Source organism: Dasypus novemcinctus, chromosome 12 (genome assembly GCF_030445035.2).
Source record: "Dasypus novemcinctus isolate mDasNov1 chromosome 12, mDasNov1.1.hap2, whole genome shotgun sequence".
In the NCBI taxonomy this organism is placed as follows: domain Eukaryota; kingdom Metazoa; phylum Chordata; class Mammalia; order Cingulata; family Dasypodidae; genus Dasypus; species Dasypus novemcinctus.
In genome coordinates this window covers 40509229-40528831 of record NC_080684.1, presented here as the reverse complement: position 1 = coordinate 40528831, position 19603 = coordinate 40509229, and the positions used below count along the sequence as shown (strand labels likewise).

General features: G+C 35.0%; 1 protein-coding gene across 4 annotated transcripts in view; it reads right to left on the bottom strand.

Moving 5' to 3' along the window:
- The window catches only part of SLC16A7 (solute carrier family 16 member 7), a 209704-nt gene that overhangs the window by 188269 nt on the left and 1832 nt on the right, over positions 1-19603 (bottom strand). The gene's annotated exons all lie outside the window — the stretch shown is intronic.

The following is a 19603-nucleotide window of genomic DNA, read 5'->3' as shown; positions in this document are numbered from 1 at the left end:
GCTAATGATGAAATAAAACTGTACCATGAGCTGCAACACAATACAACAGTCAGTACCCAAATGTGTCTATTTAAATGTAAAACTCAATGTAAATTTTATTAAAATTACATAAAATTAAAAATTCAGTTCCTGGATCACATGATCCATATTTTGAATGCGCAACAGTTACATGTGGCTAGTGGCTACCAAATTAAACAGTGCCAAACACAGAATATTCCATCAACACAGAAATGTCTGACAAGGCTGCGAGGCATTTAGGAAAATATCTTTATGACCCTGGAGTCAGGAAGGATGCATTAATATAAAGAAACAACAAAAATACAAAAAAAAAGCCATGATGGAAATAACTGGCTACAGCTATTAAAATCAGAATTATTTATCAAATGCTGCTATACATAAAAAGAAAAAGAAAGCTTAATCTGAAAGAAGGGATAATGTATACACACACACACACAGAATGAATTAAGAACCTATATAAAAGAAGATAAATAACCATATAGAAAAAACAGACAAAAGAATTATCAGGTAATTTATTCTATTTGATTGCTGAAAAAAAATTATAATCCCTAGTTATTATATCAATATACGTACTGACTAAATTTTCGACAAATTTCTGTGTTCTATTTTGAATCACCAAGAGTGAGGGGGGTCAACAATCTATCTGTCAACTGGAAAAGAAAATTTTACTGGCTTAGAAAGTAGCATAGCAACTTATAAGTAGGTCAACAATAATATTTGAACATGTAATTAAATAGATATTTCTAATGTTAGCTTATCCCTCATTAAAGATAGCCTTCTAGTTCACTTAATTTATCTTCATCTTTTCCGAGAACACAGTAGAGTACTTAGGAGGTACAGTACAGTTATATCACCTTTTTATTCTGAGTGCACAATTGATGATGACTAAGGGATTAAATACATATTTATTTCAAACAAAAGAAACAGAGGACTCAAAGAGGTATGTGGTTGAAGGGTGGAATGGAAAAAGCAGATAAAGTTTTAAACTTGAGGAAATATTGTAAAATGTACCAAAAAATGCATGATTTCCTCAAAACAAAGACAAATTTCCATCATTGAATTAACATGAAGAGATACTACTCTGTGTACCATCCCTTCCCCCACCCTCAAAAAAATTATGATTAGGGTAAAAAATCACAATTTTATAGCTTCTAAATAGGAAAAAAATCTTCCTATTTTATTAAATGTGAAATTTTTAAAACTGATGTTAGTATACTCTAAAACATGAAACAAAACTATACTCATATTCATGCCATACACCCAAGTGGTCTCGTTTGCACAATATAAGTTTTAACCAAATGTTAAGAGAATTATTTGGAGGATTATTTATTTTTTTAATCCTGGCATATTCTGGCATATTCTCAAGAATTATCTCTATTGGTCAACTGTCCTATCAATTAGTATCATAATCTAAGCACCAGGAAGCAACACATAATAATTTGATCAGACAGGTCAGTATGAGTACTGGCTTATGATTCTAAAAGTTGGCTCAATATTTCAAAGAATAAACAACAGGGGAACACTCTGTAGATTCCAAGGGACCTGGTTTCACCTCTCAAGGATGTTGTAATCTAACAATGAAAGGAAAACTATTAGTCAGGAACATGTGCTACTTTTATTACACTCAAGGCAGTGAGTATGGGCCTATGGTTCTAGAAAATGACTCAATATTTCAGAAAGAATAAACAACAGGGGAACACTCTATGTAGATATCAAGAAACAGTTTCACCTCTCAAGGGCGTTGCCATCTAACAGTGAAAGGAAAACTATGAGTAGTTTGACAACTCTGGCACAAGGTGAAGAACATTAGACGGCTGCACAGAGAATGGGGCATTCAAATCAGATTAAATATTAGAGGTCACACGACAATCACTAATAATACTTCACAAGAGCACATAGCAGGGATCAAGATCTTGGTCCAATGGATACAGAAAGCATGGTGGGTGACAGCTCAAAATCCAGGCAAGCTAGAAGCCACCACAGAAATGATACACTATACAGTAGCAGGACTTCATCTCCTGGAGGGGGGATGTTTAAGGACAGTGTTCTAGTCCTCAGGGAAAGATATTATAAAGCCCAGGGCCAAGCCCTAATATTCATAAGGAATTAGGAAGCCGTAAGATTGCTCTTCTGATACTCTATGCTCAGTAGAGCCAGGCAAAAAGCCCAACTCTTAATAGAGGAACAAGGGGTTGGGGAACCCAAGCTCTTGAATGTAGGCATATAACTCCCATTATAAGAAAAATAGATTTGTAGCCATTAGACGTTTAGACTCCCATGGGTCAACAATGGTGCGCCAGGTCTTGAGTACAACATGTCAGGAAACACTGCTAAAAACTAATCACTCCAGTTGTCAGTAAAACAGTACCCCATTCCATATTAAACACTCCCCACTTCCTAGAATCCTAGGCAGAAGCTGTTTAGTTACATACCTGCCTCAATTCTGATTGGCCTGCCAAACCACATCACGTTTGGGCTTTAAAGTATAATCAGCATGCCAACTTTGCATAGCTAAAAAAGCAGAAGCTCAAACAATGGTGTGAAAGGTATCTTTTTAAAAATAACATTCTTCCAGTTTGGAGGGGGTGAAATTTTTGCATGGTTATTTGTTCCTAATTACTTATCCCATATGCTTCCCTTTTGGACTTGTTCTTATTGTATATTAGATTTCTCTTCCTCACAAATGCTTGCCCCCTCCTCTTCCCCTGATCCACAGGCTCTTAATCATTTTCACTTGCCAATTTCCTATTTTCTGGTCCTTAAAGTAGAGACACATACTCCTTATTCTATCCTGTTGTCATAGGGGTAAAAAGAAGTATGGACAAAAACTAAGGATAGAAAGTAATTAGAAGGGACCTTACTCATCAACTTTCCAAGTGGATAAAAATACTAAGAAAAACGATTTAACTTCTGAGAAGCACTAGGGCAAACTGTGTGTACCAAACCCGTAAGCAAGGTCACTTAGCTGATGCCTGCCTCCTCAATACTAATTCCAGAGCAGACCATAGTGTGCTGTTCTCATATACATTCTTTCATAAACATATATCATTTTAAATTCAATAAATCCTTAGACTTTTTCAGAGGAAAATATTTTTATATAAAGCAGTGGATAATTTGTATGTTGATCTGCTTTGTTTTTTAAAACATGCATAAAGACATAAAAAACTTATGTAATAAACCTTAGAATAAGAACAATCAAATATTTTCCAGGTAGGAACCTATGGGTGCAAGAAATTGAAATCCACTAAACTCAGCTTAAAGAAAAGGGGAGGGGGAAAAAAAAAAAAAAACATAGAATCGACATTGAACTCAAATGCAGAACTACTAATATTTTGCCAGGTGACTGTCTTCTCTGTCTGCCTAGGGTCCTGAATAGTTCAGATACTAAGTGGTCTAATGTTAAAATGTAGAATCTAGAGTTAGATTTTGTAACCTATGGTGAGTTATTTACTATCTGGGTGCCATGGTTCATTTTCTGTAAGAATAGAAGTAATAAAGTATTTGTTTTCTTTCATGTGCATGGATTAAACAAGATAACACATGTAAAGTATTTAGGACAGTGCCTAGCACATAATAGGCACTCAATAAATGTAAGGCATTATGACAATATGATAATTGCTTGTTTTGTACATATGCTCCACTGTCCTCTCTGCCTTTTGCAAATGTGCTGACAGAACCACCAACTCAGAGTTAACAATACCTTACAGCTCCAGTGCCCACTACTTCTGATTGGAAGGCTATGATTTACTCAGCACATACCATGTGATATACACATAGCTACCTTTGCTGGGGCTGCAGATAGGGACAGATTGCCTCAGAATCTGTCACTAGGGAATCAAGGACTACCCTTTTGGTGTGAATGCTTCTAATTCATAAATTAATTAAAATGAAAATAATGCAATGAATGCAAATCAGGGATACTTTTCCTCTCAGTATAATATTAAAAGAAACAGGAACAAAGGGAGCTGATTAAGAAAAACTCATCTGTCTTGTAAGATGGTGATTTCTGATTGCCAGCAAATGTTTAAATTGAAGCTGGACACTTTTCAAGGATTCAGTGAGGTTAATTCATTGGGTGAAATATTGGGCTAAATACTGTTGATTGTATGATCCAATTTACACGGAGAAATTGTGTAATATAATCCCTGATACTAGATTGAAATGAAGTCCTCAATGCAAATCTCGAATTTAAATTCTCCTTTGTTTGAATTCTACAAATCTGAAAAGGAAAAGGGCCTGCCTTATAAATCAGATTAAGTAAAAGCTAAATGATCACTTTGAATAGCAAATATTTGGTAAAATCTTCACGTTAAAGTAAGAAGTCAGTCTAAAAGATTAAATGCTCACTTTCAATACATCCAACCTGTAGAATTTTTAGGGTAGTTGAAGAACAAAATGAATCCATGGAGATTTTCTTCATAATCAGGTATTGTAAATGGGAATATATAGGAATAAAAAAAGCATAAAATTATATGAGCATAAAACTCTGCATGGAAAATGAAGCCAATTTCCAAGGAAAACATCACCTCTATCAAAGATATTTATTATACCAAAATTTCACTGGAGAGGTGATTCCCTCAAAATCAAGAAAAAAGTAAGCTGTGGACATGGAAGAGATGATGGCATCAATGAGCAAAAGTCATAACTAGGTCTTTTCAGAAGTTCTTGATCTTACTACCTATATGTATCTTATTACCAAACAATTATCAAAAAGAGACTTGTTACATCAGTGTGGCTATCGAACAATTAAAACTGCTAAATGTCACGCATTTTGGAATTAGAAGAAAATATTCTACTTTAAAAGAATTTGCTTTGCATAATGTTTATTTTCATTACCTTAATGGGTACAGGAAGTGTATAAAGAAAATTCCAGTAGGCTATTTAATACATGAGCAAACAATCAAAATTTAGGATACTTGCTCAGGTGAAAACTGTTCATCTCTTTAATCCCCATTATTGAGTACAATTATATTTTAAACTTAACAGGACTCGGTAATGCTAGAAAGAGTGGAATGAGATTATATGGAAACAAAACTGGCAATAAAAATTACTAAGCATTAATATTTAAAAATCTATAATAACATAGCAATTTATGTTGGTTAGCCATCGTGGTTTAATCAAATGTTTAAGTACGTGGTATGTGGAATAAAGCTTTAGAATGTGGTACGGAAAAATGGCATAGGGATGCTGACAGGGTTGTGCATTCTGTGAAATCTTTTTAGCAGATAAGCACATAATGTAGTATTGATAATTAAGCAATGTGATACTATGACTAGAGCTACAATATTATGGTTACAAAAGGAAAGATAAGAATTCAAGTTATGGATGTCAGGGAATTGTTTGAATGTTTTTCTTAATATTCTTGCAATACACACTAAATGTCTTTGCCTATGAGGCAAACCTCAGGACTCGACAAAATCGAATCAGTTAGTTAACCACAGTAAAATAAAGCCACATTTCAGTAATTAAGAGCTTTTACCAACAAAAGAGTTACACATTTTAGCACGTCTCAACATGCATAGGTATAGGAAGAACCAAGATGTCAGCAAAATAAATGTTTCTCATAACAATTAAAACCCCAAGGTTTGGGAAGACAGAGTGATACTGTGAACAATAAATGAATAACCATATCTGTGGTAAGTGCTCATTTAATTGTTAATGATGAAGTAAGATTTAAATTATTTTACTGAGTGTATTAAGCCATTCTCTGACCCCAAGTCTTAACGATGAATTCCTATCTTAATAATTCCATTTATTATATTCCATATATTATTTTGATATCATTATATCAATGCATAACAATTTAATAGCACACATGATCTTGATGTTTGTCATTTTATTATGAAACAAGGACAATGGCTACCTACTTTGACATGCATTGTAAAATACCTGAAACAAAGCCACATGTTTAAACAACTGTGAAAATGAAATCCAAATTTAAGTACTCTTCAGATTCTTGCTAGGCTTTATAAATAAGCAAAATTCTATTTTGTCTATAAAGACAAAATGTCTTTCCCCAAGGCAATGTTTCCTAGGTGGTACTCTGCAAAATTCCAAGACCATAAAATTCCTGACAAAAATGGCATCCATAATAAAATAAGTTTGGAAAATTTTAACATGTATGTGGCGTTGTCTGAATATAGGCTGTGCATCTGAGCCTAGTGCCTAGGTAAGACCAAGTAGCATTTTATAAGCATACTAATGATGGATGAAAAGTATGCATATACTTAACAAGAAGAAGCCATTATGCTTTTATAAATATAATGAATGTATGCTAATTTAGGTAATAAATTCACGTTACTGAAGACTTGCAGAATAGAATAATATATGCAGATGAATTTTTTTATTTCATATTTTATAAAGAAATGGGCCTAACAATAATGGTTAAAAAATAGAAGTGATTTTTTTCTCATATCATGTATTACTCAAAATACACACTGGGAAAATGTAGCTTAATTATTTATTAAACTTAGCCAGCCACCTATCCAAAGAATGCATTTATGCCACAGCGTAACAATTTAAACCTATGAAACCCCACTTATCTTAAGTAAATTCTCAGGCAAAGCATGGTTTTTCAACTAGGTAATAATTCCAGAAAACATGCCATTAATTGTAATAGAGGATACAAGTTCTAGCTACATTTTAAATAATGTTGGAGAAACCTTGGAAAGAAATATAATGTATCTTAGCTTTCTTCATATAATGGGCTTGTTCTAGAAATGGTGAAATTTCTACAATCTCCATGGACTAGACTTCTCTCCTCAAGAAAAAAAGTGACCCAATTCTCCTCCCTAATTCTATTGAACATTCCTTACTTTTTACCTTCATGAACAGTTGGACTGAGAAAATTAAATAACTAAGGAATAGCAAGGAACAAAATTCAAGAGTCAAGCACAGTCTTAAGAAGGTAATGGGGTTATTTTTGTACCACAAAAAGCAAATGAGGTAACTTAAAAATCAATTCAGAATATTTATTTTTTTCTACTTGTAAAAATAACCTAAAACTATTTTTCCCCTTAAAACTAAAATACCTATCAAAATTTAAAATAAATTCTGGAAAAAACACAGGCTTACTTAGAGGATGAGTGCCAAATGAAACACTTTTATTATTCTACCAGAGTATCTGAATTATATGGCAAATGTTTCTGTTATTATTGTTCTCCAGTTTTGTTTAGTTTTTCTCAAAGTCATGATAACATGCCTTTGTCAGAAGCAAAAAAAGAATTCCCACAAAATGGTATTTAAGTATAATCAGGGTGCTTCCCACTGTCAGTAAATATTTTACTAAGTGCCTTCAATTCTTCTACTATATGTCAAGTAAAATACTGTACAATGAAATCTGTATTCTATATATTTACACCTAAAGGTTACAGGCCCAGGGTGGTAAAGGAACAAACCAGTTGCTTTAGGTATCATGCTGTTGCTTGTCCTTTATGCTTTTCTGTGTCCCTCTGGCACCTAACAATTCCCATGACTATATTTGTAGTTTACCCTTACAGTAAAACTGAAGGGCATTTCAGAGAACAGTCAACAGGCCCTGGCCAGTGTTCGTGCCAAGATCCAACAAAATCAAATCCAAGAGCAGGAACCAGGCACCGACCATGAGACAACACACAGGCTCCAACAGGCTCATCTCTCTTGATTCTCTGGCTCTCTAGAGTTTGCACGGATATATACACAACTCTTATGAAAAAGGTAAAGTCCAGAAAATATTGCCAACTACACAAGTGACTTTATGTTGACTAGATGCTGTTTCAGCAACAGCCATGGGCAGATTTCTGGGGCAATGGAGACACCATCCATGATCTTCAGGAAAGGGAAGAGTCATGAAGATAGTGCCTGGTCACTTCACTAGTACTATTATTACTTGTGCAACTGCGTGACTACACATTGTGTTGGTTCTGCAGCAGCAGCAAACACAGCATCTGAATATCTGAAAATGTGGCATATATGTCCCTTCACACATCTGTTTTCAACCCTATTAGGAAATTCCCCTTATGTGAGAAGATTAAGAAAAGTCAATGTCAAAGGATAGAAGGGAAAGTTTTAGTGACTACTGTAGTATTTAAAATAAAAATACACTGAGAAATTGAGGGACTATGTGGTTGTGTGTGTTTTTAAGATTTCTAGGAATGTCAGAGACTTCCCAGGAATGTAGAGAGGAGATGGCTATATAGGCAAAAGAATAAAAATATTTTAAAAAATAAAGTTTGACTCAATTATTTAATGAAGTGATGTTAAAGAATCATGGCTTCAATTATATTATTCTAATACCTTTTAATATTATAAAGAATAATATTTATATTATATTTAATATTTAATATTATATTATATATAAATTAATATATTATAAATTTATAATATATTTAATATTATAAAGAATATCAGAACCACTTTCTTTGAAACAATTAATGACATAATAACAACAACAAAAAAAGATGGTCCTTTCCACGAGCCAAACTTACCTATGTAAACTCATCCCAATGGTCGACTATCTGGGGACACAGGCTGCATCAGAAGTAAAGGGAGTTTGTCCGTTTATATTTGTTTAATTCAGTGAGGATCTTAACAGGATTGCTGGTCACAATCCTAGCATGTTTGAATTTGAATATTTACTTTGGTTCTTTTGTGAAAGATACCTTATGCATAGAGGAATACCTGATTTGCATACTTCCTATTTGAATTCTGATCTTCAGCTTTTGGCTTTAGTAAACTACAGCTTGAATACTACAGACTGTCTAGAAAAACAGGTTGTCTATGTGCAGTCTGTCCCTAAAAGGTACTCAAGAATAGAGCATATCCTGTTTCCCCCATCAACTGTCTCTTAAAAAATACTATTTAGTGGGTAGTTTCTGCTTATCTCATATTCTTCCAAAACTTCCTTGATTGGATATCCTTTTGGAATAGAGAAGCAGATATTTTAATTGCAATACACAATCAGACTCTATCTTAACTCCAAACTATAAAGTCCCACTCACTTTTCTAAAAGTGTTAAATACCATAAAACCCTGATAAACAAGACACTCAGGGAACAGAATTTCATCTTGTTCACCACAACTGCTTCACATTTTGATATATGTAATATCTCAACCATGTATTTTGGAGTTATGTTTTACATTTTAAGAAACACATTTAAACATGTATGTTGGAATTTCATTATAGTACCCTCTTCAAGGTTTCTATCATAGGACAATAGTTCAGAGTTAAATTGCATATAATGAGGGACTGCCTACATCCATTTTAAATAGGTTAAAGATGGGTTCTAAAACTGAACTTCAAATTATAATGAAGTTCTGGTTTGTTTTTTTTTTAAGATTTATTTTATTTATTTATTTCTCTCCCCTTCCCCCCACCACCCCAGTTGTCTGTTCTCTGTGTCTGTTTGCCGCATCTTCTTTGTCCGCTTCTGTTGTTGTCAGTGGCACGGGTATCTGTGTTTCTCTTTGTTGCGTCATCTTGTTGTGTCAGCTCTCTGTGTGTGTGGCACCATTCCTGGGCAGGCTGCACTTTCTTTCACGCTGGGCAGCTCACCTTACAAGGTGCACTCCTTGTGTGGGGGGCTCCCCTATGCGGGGGACACCCCTGCGTGGCACAGCACTTCTTGCGCGCATCAGCACTGCCTGTGGGCCAGCTCCACATGGGTCAAGGAGGCAAGGGGTTTGAACCGCGGACCTCCCATGTGGTAGACGGACGCCCTAACCACTGGGCAAAGTCCGCCACCAAAGTTCTGGTATTTTAATGAACAAATTATTACTAAGATTTTTTTTTAGATGTGAATAGACTTTCTTATTAAGGTATAATTAGAGCTGAATGTACCTTTTAAATTAATTAATCAAGTACTCAGAAAAGTCACACAGTGTTCAGATTCCAATTACTTAAATACTCTTCTAAATCAATAATGATTTTTTGTTACTAACATCAGTCACAACAGTTCACAGAGACAACCTTTTTGAAAGAGGATTATATATGGGGAACAGTGCAAAATAACATATAACCAACATCTTTCTTGGTCTTTTAATTTTTCCTTTAAGAAAGATTGTGTGGTATGTTGGTTGGAAAATTCATGCAACTGAAAATTATAAACCAAATATGCATAATAATTTTGCATATTATCCCAACTGAACAGTCATAATTAGGTTCCTAAGCATTTAAAATGAAATATTTTTTAAACTGGTTACATTATGTAAGTGTCTCTGTCCATTTTTTAGAACATTTGAAAACAAAATGTAGATAACAATCTCAGGTATCTCACTGGGATAGAGTAACATCTATATTATTGATGAAAAATAAAGTAAAAGCAATAAAATTTCCATTGTCTCCGCATTAAAGCATTTTTCTCTTAAATTAGCAGTGTATATTACTTAGAAAATCCATAATAGGGAAATAATTTTTACATGAGTTTTAGAGCTGATGTCTCCTGTACCAGGCCATTACTGTCTATAATTAATATTCTGCCCATGGCCCAAGTGGCCAGATTATTCTCCACAGAGATGCTAATGTGGTCCATGGGGGATGGACATATACTTTCTTAGACTCCCTGCAGCATCCTGGGAATCACTCCCTTTTTTCCTATCTACTTCCTATTTTGTCATGTCCATTAGTGAAATGCAAACAGTTCAGCAGTATCTGACCCCTTTTAAGTTCAGAAAAAGAAGGTTTTAAGTTCCATTGGTCCTTTCTTTTCCTCTGAAAGAGGTCCTCACTTTTGAAAAAAATATACTCAAGGACTTTTTTGCTACATCAAAGACACCATGTAACAAGAACTGAGACTAGTAGGAATAGTTGGAAGGGATACTACAGAAAAAGGAGAAGAAAAGGATATTGCAAGTGAGCAAACATTATGAAGCAAGGGAAAGAGAAAAAATTGTGGATAAAAAGTGACAGACAAAAAATGAAAGAAAGAATGCATAAAGTACCGGTTCAAAAAAAATCAGTATTTTCAAAAAAAATTTGCAGAAGCATTTGTAATGAAAGCTGACTCAACTTTTAAAAATATTGTATAGTGCTTTTAATAGAAAATAATTAAATCATGATGGAAGAGAGTACACATTTTTCAAAATTTCTTAAAGTGCATTCTTATCTATGTCCCTAGCTCCAGATGTTTCTTATTTTAAAAGAGTCAATTTGCTGGTCATTTTGAATAAAGAAAATCTTTTAATATTAATCCAATTATTTAATCCATCATTCCTTAGAGTTTTCCTCTATAAAGCAGAAATAATAACACCTATCTCACTGGACTATTGTATTTTTTTAACGAGATAATGTGTGAAAAGCTCTTAGCAGAGTGCTGGAACTTAGTTCCGTATTCAATACCTAGTACTTATTATGTAACTAGTGATTAGCAAAAATTACTTGCATATGTCCAATTTGTAGGTACTTCATGAAGTTAGAAATGACATGGGAAGAACTGTCCCTGCCCTCAAAAGAAAATAAACAATTTGAACAAATCAACAAATTAGAATCAGTGTTTTCCTACATGGACTACAAAGATTATTTCATATCAGATCATTGAGTGAAATCAAAATCTTATTTTTAAATAGTTTACCAATTGATCCCAATGATTCACAAAGTTTAAAAATCTGTTTTAGATGACTAGTTTTAAAATGTACCTAGAAAAACTGTATATGTATACTATACAGTAATATAATCTTCATTTATACTTCAACAGAATTTCATTTCATTTATCCATGTGTAACATGCTTTTGATTTTGAGTTTTAAAGCACTTAAAATGACCATTTTCTCTCTTCACTTAACCAGACTACCCATTTTCAGATCCAAAACAAATTCCACTTTTTCCATTAAAGCTTTCTTTGATTACCTCATCACTTAGTAAAGTCTATTTCTGAAATTCTAGAGCAGGAGTCAGCAATGTTTTACTTTGAAGTGCCAGGTATTAATTTTTTTTGTCTTTGCAGGCTAAATTATAAAAACTAAACTCAACAGCTGCAGTGTGAAAGTGGTCATAGAAAATATGAGAACAAACAGGCATAGCTATCTTCCAATAAAACTTTATTTACAAAAACAGCAGGCAGGATTTGGCCCACAGGCTATAGTTCGTCAACCTTGTTCTAGATAAAGACTGCTCTTTACCATTTATTTTGACATTTAATCCTACCCTGGCTTTGTACCTTTAGTAAATTTATCATCTCTCTGAAATTATAATAAATAGAAGAAATGTTTCCCAAGGTCAAGAAACATGTCATATATTTTGTCAGGTCTCGATGCAGACTACCTCAAATAGCAATGCTTAATTATTTACTGAATTAAATTGATTTGCAATATGGGAGCAAGATCTAGTTGCCATTTAGCATTTTACCTGCATTGAAATAACTTCTAAGCCATTGACTCTCAGGGTGATCTTAGACAAACTCATATCACTGAGTCTTTGTTCTCCCTATCTGGAAATGAAAATTACCTATCTTATATGGTAATAATGAGGACTAGAGATAAGAGATGTAGAAGAGCAGGCACATAGGAGGCACTTAATAAATCGTATCAATGATTATGTTGGCATATTGTTTTGTATCTTAATATGAACAAACATCAATAAGATAATAGAATAATTATTGTCTTTCTCTTTGTGGTAGGTTTTAAATGTGCTTACATGCCTTATTATATCTCAGTGGAAAATAAGGAATTCCCATTTTAAAATTCTGTTGAGAGGTATTCCCAATTAATTTTACTTAACTTTGTAGCTAAATGGAAAATTAAGCATTTCATAGCAGCAATGTCAATATACTTGAGCATTTTCTTAAATGTGCCAGCAAAGAGAAGTTTGTCTATATTGGAAGGACCTGCCATAATTATGTCGACTTCTTTTTCCTGAACATTCTACTAGACCCAAGCTGTGAAGAGCACTATTATAATTCCTAAATACTCATGCACAGAAGGAAATTCCTCAAGGAGTAAAGAGGACCTGCCTTAAAACATGTCATAGGACAGACAGGAATAAAATAGAAGAGATTATAATAACTATTTATTGGTTACCTGCACTGTTTATTTTCTCTCCATAACAACCCCATAAGAAAGGTTTTATTATTTCCATTTTTTAAATTGAAGAAACAGGTTCTAGTTCAAAGGCAGTCCAAGGTCATTATTTTCTCTGAGCTTTCTAGCCTCGCCTGGTTCCTGACACTTCCTTCAAACAGTAGAGAAGGCTGATCATTACTGCTTACTCTACGTGTTAACAGACCCAAACCCATTATTCTCAGCTAATCTTTTCTTTTTTAACATTATCAAACTTCCTTCCTGAAGAAGCTCAAAAAGAGCACTGCAACACTGAATATTTGAAAATACCAATATTGAAGAAGTACACAGTAGTGAACGAATTCAAACCCAGACCCCTCCAATGATAAGATGTATCATTTTAGGAAAGACACTTACCCTTTCCATGCCCCTCACCCATAAATGGGGGTAATAATAATGTGTCTTCATAAGGTTTTGAGCATTAAATTAGTTAAAAGAGGTAAATAATGCCTGGCATATATAAGTGTTCAATAACTAAGCTATTTTTACTCAAAGGCATCTCTATAACTAATTAATAGCCACTTTTTGGTACAGTATCTCTAAACTCATTTATTATACAGACACAGCATGTTTGCTGTTATACCAATTATGACATCCACCTTTGTGTCAACAATTTTTCACCTTTGTGTAAACATAGGGAAATTGTTTAAAGAGAACTTTCCTTTTTTCCTTCCTTTCTGCCAGTGCTTTATTCATTTTTTTCATTCATTACATTGAGGGCTACAGAGAGAGAAAATGTTCAGCCCTGAGATGAAAGTGAGATATTCTCAGAGGTGGATACCTATTGACACCATTATCTCCTGCCTTCTCACTTCACCTAGAAAGAGATGGTGTTGATGACCAGTTTGTGTGATGAACAACAGTTCAAACATTTATATTCATAAACAACCATTTTGAAGAATTATTGTCCTTGAAATAGTTGGTGCATTTCTCGACTTTTCTAATCGTGACTGCCTCCAAGAAAGTGGCCATAAAAAGAACTTAACCAAATTCACATAAATAACAGACAGGAAAACTGAATATGTTAAATTCATAGAGAAAAAAATGTTACCATGTATTTTCTGACTGTTAATCAATGGGGGAAGGGATTTACTTTGTGTAGCCCCAGAAAGCTGACTAAGGACCTTGGGTAGAAGCTAGTGGAATTTAGTCACAATGGAATTGTCTTAAAAAATGAAATGGCTTTGTATGTACACATAAACAACAGAGGGTGATTTAGTCAAGATGATGAAGATAATATAGAAATAATATGTAAAACTGGAAACAGATACCCTCTAACTTACTTCCAGTTCCATAATCAACCAAAGTGCTATAAGAGATACAAATATGAATGCTAGTATTTCTTATATCCAGAAATTTCCAGTATATTGAGGAACTAAAGACTTACACAAAACAACTGTAACATTAAAAACAAATAAGATAGATTTATAAAGGTAAAATTACTGAAATTTTAGAAAAGTTTCTGCTAGCTATGCAGAGACTTCAGGGAATATTTGAATGTAGTGTTAGGCTCAGTTTTGAAGGTGAGTTTCTAACTAGAAATGGGAGTAGCATGGAAATTAGAGCAATTCAGGGTGAAAGAGGAGCAGGACCAAAGGAACAGTGGCAGGAAATAGTAGGAACATGAATGAGGCACAGGGAACAGTTCGATTTGGCTTGGCTATGGAGCGCGGCAGTGGGAGATGAGCCTGGAAAAGCTGCTGGAATTAGATCATGCAGGGACTGACATGTCAGTCCTTGGACCTAGGTAATGGGAGTCAGTTAAGTGTTGTTTCCACGTAGTAAGGGAAGGGTGCTTCAATAAGAGAATCTAATGACATGTACAGAACTACCAGGTAGGGTGAGAGACTACAGGTGAGAAGACCAGCTAAGAGACTATGACACAAGTCTAAATTGTATGTCAAAAGTGCCTGAACTCTGGCAACATCAGAAAAGAAGAAAATGGTGAAAGAAGTATTTGGATGTACCATCTTCAGGTCTTAGCAACTAAGTGTGAAAGCCAAGGGTAAGGGGTCTCAAAAACTTCTAGACCAAAATAATGCTAATGCCAATAAAATAAATGAGGACAAGAGAAGGAAGAAAGACACAGAGGAAGAAAGACGTGGAAGGTTCGGAAGAAACCACAGGGTGTTGGAGGTGTCAATAACAGTAAAAGGGAGCTGTCCAGCAGTATTTGGAAATAATGACCTGGTATTTGAGGGAAAGTCAGTGCTGGAAATAAAGACTGGGGAGGAAAAGGAAGCCAAGACTGCCTGAGTTTTGCAAATTGAGAGGATACAGATAAAAAAAAAAAAAAAACCTCCAAAGAGAAACTGGGGAACACACAGGTTAATGATTAGGAGATGAAAGGAGAGCTGTAAATGAACAAAGAAGTAGGAGAACAAAGAGCTGCGTGGGAGGGAAAAAAACTGTTCAAGAAGCAGCAGGGGCCAACACCAGCTGAGGACTGTTTAATGCAAATGAAGATTTGGAGTCTAGGAGACTCATGATAACCTCATTATGAAAGTGCTAATACTTATAACTTAAGAATACAGAACTCATTCATTTAAGTTAATGCATTTTAATATCAAATTATTTTTATTCTGAGAAAAAAGTCTTATTTGAAGAAACTCTGATCTCAAAGATAACTTCCTGAAAAACTCTCAATTTGATCCTACTGACCAATAGGTTTTAAGAACATGTAGTACCATTCTTCTAAGGGGTAATATTAAAGTGTGGAGGGGCATTTTTGGACTGAGGGAAAACTACTGACATATGGAGGACAGTAACAACGGACATTAAATGTTCTGCAAAGAAAAAGGCATTCTCCCACAATGAAGAATTTTCCCACCCAAATGCCAATAGTGCTGCCAGCTGACAAATATTGTCACATTATTGTGTGTATCACTTAATGTACCCTTTGCTTTTACTCCTGAAGGCATATTTGAGAAGGTTCTAAAATATTAGAAAATCAACTTTAAAATAATGTAAATATTATTAACATAGTTCATCCTCAGAAGCTTGTCATACAAATACCCTGCTTTTTAGTGTTTATGCATATCTAATCTAGCTCCAGAAGAAAATATGTATTCAAGAAAATTGTTTAGTAGGCCAACATATTCTTATACATTATCATTCTTCCACATATTAGCTTTAATTAGATTCTGACTAAAGGGTATAGGCTGATAAGAATGCAGACCATTGTATTATTAAGAGGAGAAACACAGCAAATATTTGAAATAAAGTACTCTCTATAAAATAACAGAGATTTATCTACCTAAATAAGTATTTCATTAGTGTTCATCACCTATACTAAATATTTTCAATTGAGTTTTTGTTTTTGTTTTATTTATTTCTCTCCCCTTCCCCCCAACCCCCAGTTGTCTGTTCTCTGTGTCCATTCGCTGTGTGTTCTTATTTGTCCACTTCTGTTGTTGTCAGCGGCATGGGAATCTGCATTTCTTTTTTGTTGCATCATCTTGCTGTGTCACCCAGGCTGCACTTTCTTTCGCGCTGGGCGGCTCTCCTTATGGGGCGCACTCCTTGCGTGTGGGGCTCCCCTACGCAGGGAACACCCTGCGTGGCAGGGCACTCTTTGTGCGCATCAGCACTGCACATGGGCCAGCTCCACAAGGGTCAAGAAGGCCTGGGGTTTGAACCGTAGACCTCCCATGTGGTAGACGGACACCCTAACCACTGGGCCAAGTCCACTTCCCAACAGTTAGTTTTAATGACAAATATTACCAAAAATTAATCACTGGTTTAAATAATTGAACATACATTTTTTGTGGGATAATTCCAATTGCACAGAACTTCAGCAAAAAGATCTTTACGCTAGCATCTTGTAGCTGTCCCTCAAAGGCCCTGTAAGATTTTCATGAACTCCTTTAGGATTTCAATGAATATTAACAGAAATACTTGTGAGAGAGTTTGGGTTAGGTCAGGAAAATTATTTTCACTTATTAACACTGACTTATGAATATGTTGAAAACATTTCTGGAGCTCCTACAGACTAATTAGTGCAACTCTATCTTTACTGTTATTATAGTCATGTTCGATTTGTTTAATTTGTGGTTAATTTTTATTTCCAGTGTTCCTGATAATTATAGGGATGTCTTAAAAATACATAGCCTCTTGTTTACTAATTGCCAAATATGTGTGGCAATGTTATTAATTCCTCTGGACAATGGTCCATATTATAGGCTCTTTTTATTAGGCTTATAAATTCCCAGGTCTCCCAAGTAGGAAGACTATGTCCCATATTCCCCATTGAAGGAAGCAACTGGGAAAATGAAGCTTTCTCTACAGTTAAAAAACAAATTCTATTGCTCACTTGGACTTACTGTGCAGTTATTTCTCAACACATTTCCTAATCACTTTGATCCCAATAGTTTTGAGAAAGCCTGTAAAAACCAGGATGACCTCACAGAAAAAGGGAGTCAATTTAATGGTTTATTACACAATTCAACAGTGCTATACCATCTAAGAGGAAACCTGGCATTTCAAAAAATTCCCAAAACTCTGTTAAGAAAAATAAGCCAGTAATTCTTATAATGGCCTAAAAGCCATAAGACCAAATATTTAATACCAAACAATAGCTCCCAGGTATTGACTGAGTACATTCTACGCTTGGTGAAGTTCTCATTCGGTCTTTACAAACAACATAAAAAATTATCCTCTTCTTACACATGAAGAAACCAAAATTCAAAAAGATTTACAACTCGCCCTATCTAGTCATTGGCAGGGCCAAGGACAAATCCCAAACACACTGAACTCCAAAGTCCTTGCTCTTAACCTTCTTCCCAGTCCTGCCCCCAAAGACCTGGATCCCACAGGGGATCCCAGAAGAATATGATATGGTCTCTGCTCTCAACGACCACATAGCCTAGAAAAAGAGATAGGATACCTACACAAATAAGTATAATTCAACGTAAAATAGAATAATTGCCTAAGAGAAGTTAAGATTATATGGCAATGCAGATGATTACAGATTACTTCAAGACAAGGGAACAAGGAGTTCTTTTTGGGGGGTGGTTTAGGGGAGTTGGTGAAGGAAAGGAATGTAATCAGCATTTGTAGCATGTCATTCTATTTGTCAAGTATAGTATAAGATACCTTACATTTGTTATCTTATTAGGCATTCAGAACAACAATGCTAGCATTATCTCCAAATTACATAAATTATAATAGTGTCTTATCAGAAACGTAAAGGCTGAACCCCTTAATAATGATCTTTTTCTCCCATGCACCTTAAAGTTTCTTTTTGTTATCCATGGAGTCTAGGCACTTTTTGCTAAATTGTTGGTCCACAGAGAGAATACTCCTCTAATTTGCAAAATAGAGCCTTATGAACTAGGTGCAAGAGGAAGCAAAGGAATTCTCTAAAGAACCTCACCTATCCTGTCTCCACAATAGAGTTCCTGAAGGAATTCCAGAGATTTAAGAGCTGTAGGCAGGAGAGAATCTGGCTCTTTCCTTACTTCCTTCACCTACCTCCTTCCTTCCTCTCACCCTCCTTCCTTCTTTCCTTAGTTCTTTCAATAATCAATTGTTCAAAACTACCATGTGTCATGCAATGTGCTGGGCAATGGAGAATATGACAGAAAATATCCATGCCTTCATTCAGCCTCCCGTGAGCCTGTGTGACAGCCATTAAAGTCAACCCAACAGCCTAGGTGCGTGCCTGAGCTCCACCACTTAATAGCTGTGCCACCTGAGCAAGTTATTTAACTCTTTGTGCCTAAATCCCTCTTCTGTAAATGTAGGTAATGTCAGTCATACCACTTCAGGTTGAAATGAGAGAATTAAAGGATTTAATATAGGAAAGTGGTAGCACAGTGTCTAGAGCCTGGTGAGCTTTATAGGCGTTTTTAATATCTTTTATCCCTCACAATAGCACTTCAAGGAAGGTACAACCCTCCCCATTTTATGGATAACCCAAAGAATCTAATTGTTAAATAATTACTCAACCTTACAAAAGTGCAGCACAGCACGGAGCCTGAAGTCTAGGTCTGACTGACTCTAAATTAATTATCCTTTTTCATGTGAATGTCTCAAAAAATGTTTGGTGAATGAATGCAAAATTTAAAGTACTTCAGGAGACTTCCTTCTATTTCGAACCCATAATGAAAGAATATCACTCCAGATAGGGGCCATTTCCTTGGGTCACTTTGCCTTCCTTCCCTTCCGGAGGGGCTGTAAACCAAAGATATAAGCCAGTATAACAGAGGAGTAAATGCAAGTATAAAAACAAAAGGAACATTCATAGGCAGGAGCAATAATTTAGATAATGGGAAACACGTTAAAATTTTGGAGTACTTTCCATTATTAAAATGCTTCCCCTGGGGTTAAAGAAGCTGTGAATATTTACATAGAGGAATTTCTGACTTTCTGAGTTGTTACACAATACACTGGGTTGCTTAAGGTAGTAATATCTTCCCTGAATTCATTCAATTACCCCTTCACTTAGACTGGTTTTAATGTAATGTTGTAATGTGTTCAGAGGCATAAAGTTGAGCTAGGATTGCTTCACCAGGGGTAAACTTGAGTCACCTTATTCAAACCGCATCTGCCCTCTGG